At 48.0% G+C, this 9,474-nt stretch overlaps 1 protein-coding gene across 1 annotated transcript in view; it reads right to left on the minus strand.

Moving 5' to 3' along the window:
- Nucleotides 1–3,600, minus strand: part of ADGRG7 (adhesion G protein-coupled receptor G7) — a 50,157-nt gene extending 46,557 nt beyond the window's left edge. The window contains 1 exon segment of the mRNA XM_037908237.2: nucleotides 3,513–3,600. The gene's annotated coding sequence lies outside the window, so the exon portion shown is untranslated.
- Nucleotides 3,601–9,474: the final 5,874 nt, after the last annotated feature.

Below are 9,474 nucleotides of genomic sequence, written 5' to 3' on the forward strand. Positions count from 1 at the left end.
TATAGGAATTAAATATAGCGTAAATGCACTGCAAATAAAATACTCTGTATATGAACATTGCATACGAATAAAGTTAAAAGAAAGTTTAAAGTACCTCTTTAAATGTTATGACAACAACACAAGGTGGATGAGGTAATATCTTTTAGTGGACCACTTCTGTTGATGAGAGAAGGTATGCCTACACTTAAAATGCTACAGCCAGGCACTCAGATCCACACTATTCGCTCTGAGGAGAAAGTCCGGGATATACACCTTAACACACTTAAAACCACCTTCACCAGACAAGGACACCCCACCAGAGAAGTAGATGCAGGGGTGACGAATTCTTCCTAGAAGTGGGAGGGCACAAGGCCCCGCACACACAGTGGCCCCGCCCCTTCCCCTCCTCTTCCCCCGGGCCAAGTTGGAAGCTGGAGCTGGGCTGGGGAGCCTGGGCCTCTCCACATGCCCTGGGTGGGGGGAGGAGGGGGGCCCAAGAGCAGCCCCCAGCCTATGTCCCTGCTTCCTGGGCCCGCCACCCAGGGCAGGTGGAGGGTCTGTGGCTCCTCACACCTGCCTGCATAGGTCTTAACCAAACCCGGCTCTGGCTTCCAGCCTGGCCTGGGGGTGGGGGCCGAAGAGCACAGCCGGGCCAGGGTAAGAGCCATCCAAGCAGCTGTGGGGAGCCACGGACCCTCCATTTGCCCAGGGCACAGGGCCCAGAGGGTGGGGACATGGGCCGGGGACTGCTCTTGGGCACCTCACCCTGGGCAGGTGGAGGGTCCGCGGCTCACCCCAGCTGCCCAAGCTCCCCAGGCCACTCTTACCCATGTAGGCTCCAGTTTCCGGCCTGGCCAGGGGTAGGGCCTCAGGGGCAAGAAGAGGGGCAGTGAGCCCGGCCAGTGGCGAAAAGTGGATGGGCCAAGCCCGTCGGCTTTCAAAAGTGGGAGGGGCAGATCGCATCATGGAATGGGCCATCCAAATACCCCAAGAAAAACTGCTTCAATATGGAAGTAACACCCCCTTTGACCAGACACCTCTGGTTGTCACCTACAACTAGAACCCATAGGGGATATCACTAAACAATTACTTGATGGGGACCATATCCTGAAAGAAATCTTTCCTGAACTTTCCTGGTCTTCAAGCAACCCCCCAACCTTGCCAAGCTCATCACTAGAGCCCTGTGCGGATACAGGAGACACAGACTGCTGTGTGGAAGGGACTCCCATCCAGGAGAGTGGGAGCCACTTGCACACACTAGCACGACCAGGGACAGCTGCCGGTGAGCCTGGTGCACACCCCAGTGGGCAGGGATGGGAGCAGTTCAGCCACACTGGAGGAGCTGCCTGGGCTAGGCGCTGGCACCTGCAAGGGGTGGCCCAACATGATGCTGCCATAGGTGCTGACTCTGTGGGTGCTCCGGGTCTGGAGCACCCACGTAGAAAAATTAGTGGGTGCTCTGCATCACTGGCAGCTCCCCGCCCCGTCCCCCCCGCTTCAGCTCATCTCCGCTTCGCCTCCACCTCCTCCACGAGCACGCTGGGTGCCCGCTTTTCACCCCTAGTTCCCAGCACTTGCGCTGCAAAACAGCTGTTTCACGGGGCAGGAGGGGGAATGCGGTGCGCTCAGGAAAGAGGTGGGGCCAGGGCAGGGATTTGGGGAAGGGGTCCAATTGGAGCAGGGAGGGGGCGGAGTTGGGGCAGGGACTTTGGGGAAGGGGTTGGAATGGGGGCAGGGCATGGTCGGGGAAAGGGTGGAGTCAGGGCAGGGCCAGGGACGAGGGGCACGAGCACGCACCGGCACCGGGGAAAGTTGGCGCCTATTCTTATGTTCTATGGCTGCTTTCACTGCTGTGATTTCTGGTACAGCCCTGCAGCTCCACGGATATCTGCTTTATATCCGTGGATATCCGCACCCGTGGATATACATTTTGTATCCACACAGGGCTCTACTCATCAGAGAAGCAAGTTCCCCACACCAAGACACACCAACTCAGAGCAGCACCAGGCCCTGCTAGAACAACAGATGCAAAGGTTATAGGCACATCTCCACTGCTACAATGATCAACACCCCCAGCAGCACACCTTTCAAGATCCATGGTCCTACGCATGCCTATCACAACATGTGGTGTTCTTCGTCCAGTGCCCCAGTAACAACTATGTGGGTGAAACCAGACAATTACTCTGCTCTCAGATGAACTAACACAGAAAAAATGATAAAAGACAAAACCACAGTATCACCAGGGGATGAACGCTTCACAAAGTGATCACTCTGTATCTGACTCTGCCATCCTCATCCTCAGAGGAAATCTGCACCACACCTTCAAAAGATGAGCCTTGGAGCTTAAATTCATGAAATCATGGACTGAATAGAGACACTGGATTTATGGCCTTATAGAACAATCTATAACCCACTTAACACCCCCCAGCTTTTTTTCCCCTCCCCTCACCACTGCACCCATGACTGGAGAGGTGTTAACAGGCCTCTTCCCTTTGAATGGTCCCTTAAATATGTGTTAACTACTAACACTAAACAATCTGTTCCACCGTGTGTTTAGCTATGACACTTTGAGTAAATTTCCCAGACCTAAAGAAGAGGTCTGTGTAAGCTTGTCTCTCTCACCAACGGAAGTTGGTCCAATAAAACAGAGATTCTCAGTCTTTTTCTTTCTGACACCCTCCTAACATGCTATAAAAACTCCATGACCCATCTGTGCCACAACTGTTTTTCTGCATATAAAAGCCAGGGCCGGCATTAGGGTGTAGCAAGCAGGGTAGTTGCCCAGGGCTCCATGCCACAGGGGGCCCTGTGAAGCTAAGCTGCTCAGGCTTCAGCTTCAGGCCTGGGTGGCAGGGCTTGGGGTGGTGGTGCTTTGGCTTTCTGAGCCTCAGTGAGTCTTATGCCTACCCTGCTAGGCAGAGCCCCTGAAACCTGCTTGTGGACCCCTAAGAGGTCTTGCACCCCTGGTTGAAAACTGCTTGAATAAATAGGGTGACCGTATTTCCCAATGGGAAAATGGGACACAGCCCAGGGCTGGTCTGAGCTCTCCCACCTCTCCGCCCGAGCTCGCCCAAGCCACTCACCCAAGGGCCCCACCCCCGCAAGGCTGGGGTTGCTGGAACCCTGCCTGCCCCCTCTCCTCATGAGCCCTGCCTCCCCTTCTACAAGGGGCTGGCATCGCTGATCACCGCCCACACATTCCTCTGTACCGCACCCCACTTTTTTGACAAAAGTTGGCATTTAATCAGTTGGAAAGAGCAAACAGGACAAATGCCAACTTTTGCCAAAAAAGTTGGGGCGACCAGGGCAGGGCTTAAAAAAGGGACTGCCCTGGCCAAAACAGGACATATGGTCATCCTTGCAATAAAAAGTATTATCTCACCTTGTGTCTCTAATATCCTGGGACCAACACAGGATAGTAACAATGATGAGAAGAGACATTCCTGCTCAAGAAGCTGATGGCACTAAGAACTCAGTCAGTATTAATGATATCCTTTCGTAAACTGGATAAAGCAGAAAGATATTTTTATTACCTGGTTTAAACCTGAGGACAAGCTGCCAAATGCATAATATCCAAAGCACTGCAGTCACTATCCCAAAAATAATCACAATCAACGCTCTCCTGTCCCAGCGGAACGAAGGCATCTTGTGTATGCACTAAGCATGCCCTGCTATAAAATAATACTATCAATTCACTTCCTTGTGATGGATAAACTATTAACTATTTTCTCACCTTCAAGGGTAAAAATTTAACCCTCTCAGTTCCATTTTAAGGAAGTTTTGACACGCAAAACCAGAGACAAGGTGGGTGAGGTAATATCATTTATTGGAACAACTTCTGTTAGTGAGAGAGACAAGCTTTTGAGCTTACAGAGCTCTTTGAAAAGCTCGAAAGTTTGTCTCTCTCACCAACAGAAGTCGGTCCAATAAAAGATGTTACCTCAGCCACCTTGTCTCTCTAATATCCTGGGACCTACATGGCTACAACACCCCTGCAGACAAAACCAGGTCATATAAGCAAACCTTTCTAGCATTCTCCATCTGATGCGACAGCTCACTTTTCTGCTGTTTTCCTGGCATTAAGTCTTATGGGCTCCATGTGTTACGGGCAGAGGAAAGGAAGGGGAGGCTGGATAAACAGAAAAGGACAAGGAAAGAGGGGTGCCATTTAGGGAGGGTGGGGGGGGGTGCACGTCCAGTTTCAAACCACATTCAGGTGAAGTTTGCAGCAGGAGGGAAGATACTGCTCCTCTTCCTTCTCCTCCTCCACCTTGCTCCCCAGCTCTCTGAAGCCTCGCTGCTTCTTTTCTCCCCCCACCATGGAGCCTGCTGGCCACACTGCTTGTGGACCGGGAGTCAGCCTCTGGATCTGCTGAGCACAGCTGGGCGGGGGCTGATGTCGGGGTGTACCTGGTCCCTGCTGAGTTAGGGTGGGGGGACAAGGAGTCTGTCTGGGCTGCTGCCTCTGGCTCAGAGTGGGAGCTGCAGTTACTGCTGTACTGAACAAACTTTCAGGCTCCTGTTTGCTTAAAGAGACAGCATGCTGACACACTCAGGCGCACACACACTCTCCCACACACATGCAGTCTCCCACACACATTGCCTTCAACAAACACACACATACTCTCTCTCTCACACACACACTTATATTCTTATTGTTGTTGTTACTTCTTGGTACTTCCTGTCGAAATGGACAGTGCACATATATTCTCTGTAATTTTATTCTTTCAAAGTTCGTAAAGGATTACAGTACTATTATTTTAATTTTTTGACTGCTCTGTGCATTTCATAATTTTATTTCTCTTATGTTTAAATTTAATTATTTGAGTAGTGAGTTCTAAAATGCCTAACCAGCTCTGGCCAGCCATTATCATTATTACTTTTATTACCATATTGTGCTTTGTCATTCATTATTTAAAGTGGTACAATCAAATAATAGTATCCTTCTAGAATATAAATTTAGCTTGTACTCACCTTAGCCGTGACAATTTAAAAAAAAAAGTTAACTGAACACATAATTTACACACCACGCAGATAAAGGTTGCTTATTTTCAAATTGTATTTTTAATTGTATCTGTAAAATAACTTAAAATTCATACAAAAATAAATGTGGTTCCAAGTCTGATACTGTAATGGGGTGAATTCACCTCTCACGAGCGCCCCCTAGTCAAGTGAGTGCGTGCCTGCAGTTTTCTCAATTTCCTCTGCTCATGGTGCCACCTGTTGGCCGCTGCCCTCATCAAGTGTGTTTTTGGTCATTCAGCCCTTCAGCCAAGTCACATGCAGTCTGTGTGCAAAACAAACAAACCCCTTCCGGGCTATAAATCCAAAATGTCCTCAGTGTCCTGCAGCCCTTCCTGGGCTCAGTCTTCTAACAATCCAGCAGGGCCTGTTGTGGTACCCTCGGTTGGTGCGTCCTTCTCTGCAGCCCTCCCTGGGCTCAGTCCTTAACCAGTCCAATAGGACCCATCATGGTATTCTCACTTGATCCGGGTAGGTTGCATCACACCATCAACAAGTATCGCAACTTAAGATTTGGGTAAGTATAGTAGGTGCTGTGAGGAGTCCAGGTTCCTCTCCCTCGGATGAAGGTAGGGAGTGCTCTCTCCTCCCCCTGTCCCTTTTACATCTCCTCTGTCATATAACAAAATGGGGAGAAGAAAGGAAGGAAAATGGCCTGGGTAGAAAAAATGGTTAGAGTCTGGAAATGGAGGCAAGAAGTGGACTGGGGGAGAGTCGCAAGTAGATATTAGGTGGGAGGGGATGAGGGAAGAAAAGAGATTTCCTTTCTCTCCTCTTCTCCGTTCTCTGGGTATGTCTACACTGCGAAGTTGTTGACAAAATTTTTGTCTTTCATGGGTACTTAAAAAAGCTCCCCTGCGAAAGACAAAAGTTTTGCTGATGCAAGTGGCAGTGTGAATGCAGCTTTGTCGGCAAGAGCGCTCTCCTGGAAGTATTTTGTCGACAAAAGAACTGACAAAGTACCAACAAAGAGCACACAGCCTTGCGCTAAAAGCTGCATGGTGTAGACAAGCCCTCGTCCTTCCCCACCCAATCAATCAATGTCTCCCCAAACACCACCAATTAATTTTTCCACCCTCAAATTGAAATCATTCATTCCATACACATCAAATAATTTTGCCCCCAATTAATTGCTCTGTTTCCCATCCACATACACACTGATTTCATCTTGCCCTTCTCCCACCCCCCACAAACGCTGTCATCATAGACTCCCTCGCAGACACCCCACACCCCAAACACACACCTCTCCCCAGATGCTGATGCAGCTCCGTCAGCACTGGGCTCCTGCTTCTTCCTTGGCTGCTCTCTCAGTTCCCGGCGTGAGGTTGAGTGGGGTTGGGTGGGGTGCAGCAGGAAGTCTCTGACCTCTCCCCCAAGCACATGGATGGCAGGAAGGAGTTTCAGCTCGCTGTCTCTCACATGCACACACATACACACACTCTCTCTCTCTCCCCCAGGTCCCTGACCTACCTGGACGAGTTGGAGCGAAGGAGCTGCAGAGCCAGGTGAGGAGCATCTGCAGAGGGAACTCTGCCTGCTCTATGCACTGGGGGAGGAGGAAGCCCCTCAGTATGTGGAGCAGCTCCCATTGTCTTAACTCAGGAGGCCAGGGAGTGGGGAAAGGCAGCTCATCCGAGGGGATTTTCCCAGGAACTGATGGGTTCCCCCTTCCCCAGGGCTATAAATAGTCTCAAAAAGTGGTTGGTCCATCATAATCTGGATGAAGCAGCTTCAGTAACAGTACTTAAATTTCAGAACTTGCCACCTGGCTCTATTTTTAATTTTTATTTTTTTTGGCCTCTTGTGGCACCCCTCCCTCTTCTCCCCCAAGTACTACCCTCCTTCCTGTTAGAGGGTCTGAGAACCCACACGGTGTTGGGGAAACCCCTAGAGTGGACAGCTCTACCAGATTAGAGCATCCAGTAAGAACTATGTAAAGGTTAAATGGTCCAACACCAAGTCTCTGGGCTCTAAAGGAGCCCCAAACTTTGCATGCTGAGGTGAAAGATGTATTAGATAAGATTCTGGGGCCTCAAGACACTGCTGTCCCACCTCTGCTGTATTGTGAACAAACACAATGCACAGCTTTAGAGAAATATTTTCTCACAGTCACTACAATTACTTGGCCTGCTAACATCTAGAAAAGTTTCCATTTCCCTTCAGCAGAATCTAACTTTTAGAGGGTGCAGAATGCTATCCTTACACACTGTACTTATCCCTAACCTCTAGTACTCCCCACTGCTTATCTCAAAGGAGTTGATTTGTAAGTGATAAAATTTTACAACTAGAGCCAAAAGCTGCACAGAAGAGGTCCACCCTGATACTCTTCCATGGAACCTGGCATGCAGGTATGTTGAAGACACTAAGGTCAATTGGCTGTCAATTTCCCAGTCATCCCTTTCTTGAAGATGGGCACTACATTCACTTTTTTACTAGACAACAGGTATGGTACCAGACTCTCCTCATTCATTGAAGGCTGTTTCTAGAGCTTCAGGAATTCCTGCTGGTATTTTTTAGAAATCTCATATGCAATTATTTCAGACTCATGAATTCACAATGTATGATGTGGGCAGATAGAGGTCTGAGTGCTGACTTTATCCCTTTTAACTAGGGCTGTCAATTAATTGCAGTTAACTCACGTGATCAACTCAAAAAATTAATCGTGATAAAAAAAAGGGCAAATATAGTGCCCATCTATAAAAAGGGAAATAAGGACAACCCAGGGAATTACAGACCAGTCAGCTTAACTTCTGTACCCAGAAAGATAATGGAGCAAATAATTAAGCAATCAATTTGCAAACATCTAGAAGATAATAAGGTGATAAGTAACAGTCAGCATGGATTTATCAAAAACAAATCATGTCAAACCAACCTGATATTTTTCTTTGACAGGGTAACAAGCCTTGTGGATAGGGGGGAAGTGGTAGACGTGGTATATCTTGACTTTAGGAATGCTTTTGATACTGTCTCGCATGACTGTGTCATACACAAACTAGGGAAATGCAACCTAGATGGAGCTACTATAAGGTGGGTGCAAAACTGGTTGGAAAACCATTCCCAGAGAGTAGTTATCAGTGGTTCACAGTCATGCTGGAAGGATAACCTCGCAGGGATCATTTCTGGGTCCGGTTCTGTTCTTCATCAATGGTTTAGATAATGGCATACTAAGTACACTTATAAAGTCTGCGGACGATACCAAGCTGGGAGGGGTTGCAAGTGCTTTGGACGATAGGATTATAATTCAAAATGATCTGGACAAACTGGAGAAATGGTCTGAAGTAAATAGGATGAAATTCAATAAGGAAAAATGCAAAGTACTCCACTTAGGAAGGAACAATCAGTTGCACACATACAAAATGGGAAATGATTGCCTAGGATGTAGTACTGCAGAAAGGGATCTGGGGGTCATAGTGAACCACAAGCTAAATATGAGTCAACAGTGTAACGCTGTTGGGAAAAAAAGCAAACACCATTCTGGGATGTATTAGCAGGAATGTTGTAAGCAAAACATGAGAAGTAATTCTTCTGCTCTGTTCTGCACTGACTAGGCCTCAACTGGAGTATTGTGTCCAGTTCTGGGTGCCACATTTCAGGAAGGAAGGGGACAAATTGGAGAGAGTCCAGAGAAGAGCAACATAAATGATTAAAGGTCTAGAAAACATGATCTATTGAGGGAAGATCGTAAAAATTGGGTTTGTTTAGTCTGGAAAAGAGAAGACTGAGAGGGGACAGGATAACAGTTTTCAAGCACATAAAAGGTTGTTACAATGAGGAGGGTTAAAAATTGTTTTTCTTAACCTCTGAGGATAGGACAAGAAGCTATGGGCTTAAATTGCAGCAAGGGAGGTTTAGGTTGGACATTTAACTTCCTGTCAGGGTGGCTAAGCACTGGAATAACCTAGGGAAAGGTTGTGGAATCTCCATCGTTGGAGATTTTTAAGAGCAGGTTAGACAATCACCCGTCAGGGATAATACTAGATAATACTTAGTCCTGCCATGAGTGCAGGGCACGGTACTATATGACCTCTCGAGGTCACTTCCAGTTCTATGATTCTATGATTTTTAGTATTTGACGTTGATAACAGGAGAAATGCCAAAGTGTGTACTTGGAAGCACAGTAGCAAAGGAATCCTCAGTTCCAACACGTGACGAAAGGTCTTCAGCTTGGGTGGCCTTGCTGGCTGGCTGCCTGGTATGAGCAGGAAAGGAGAACACATAGCCTGCCATTCCCCTCTAACATGGTATTTGGCTCTTGTGGATTTGTGCTTTGTACAGACCCAGTGGCACTGCCTCCAAAATGCCTTCTTTCATCCCTGTGAACAGCAAGGAAAGTGAACTGGACATCAAGGCAGAACTGGCATTGAGGAAGTTGCCAATCAACTCTGTCCTCAGAGGGCATCAGACTTGTAAAAACACACACTCCTCTATGCAGTCAAGCCTTTCCACTGAATAGATGACAGACTTCAGCAATGC

The sequence above is a fragment of the Chelonia mydas genome, chromosome 1 (genome assembly GCF_015237465.2).
Source record: "Chelonia mydas isolate rCheMyd1 chromosome 1, rCheMyd1.pri.v2, whole genome shotgun sequence".
In the NCBI taxonomy this organism is placed as follows: Eukaryota; Metazoa; Chordata; order Testudines; family Cheloniidae; genus Chelonia; species Chelonia mydas.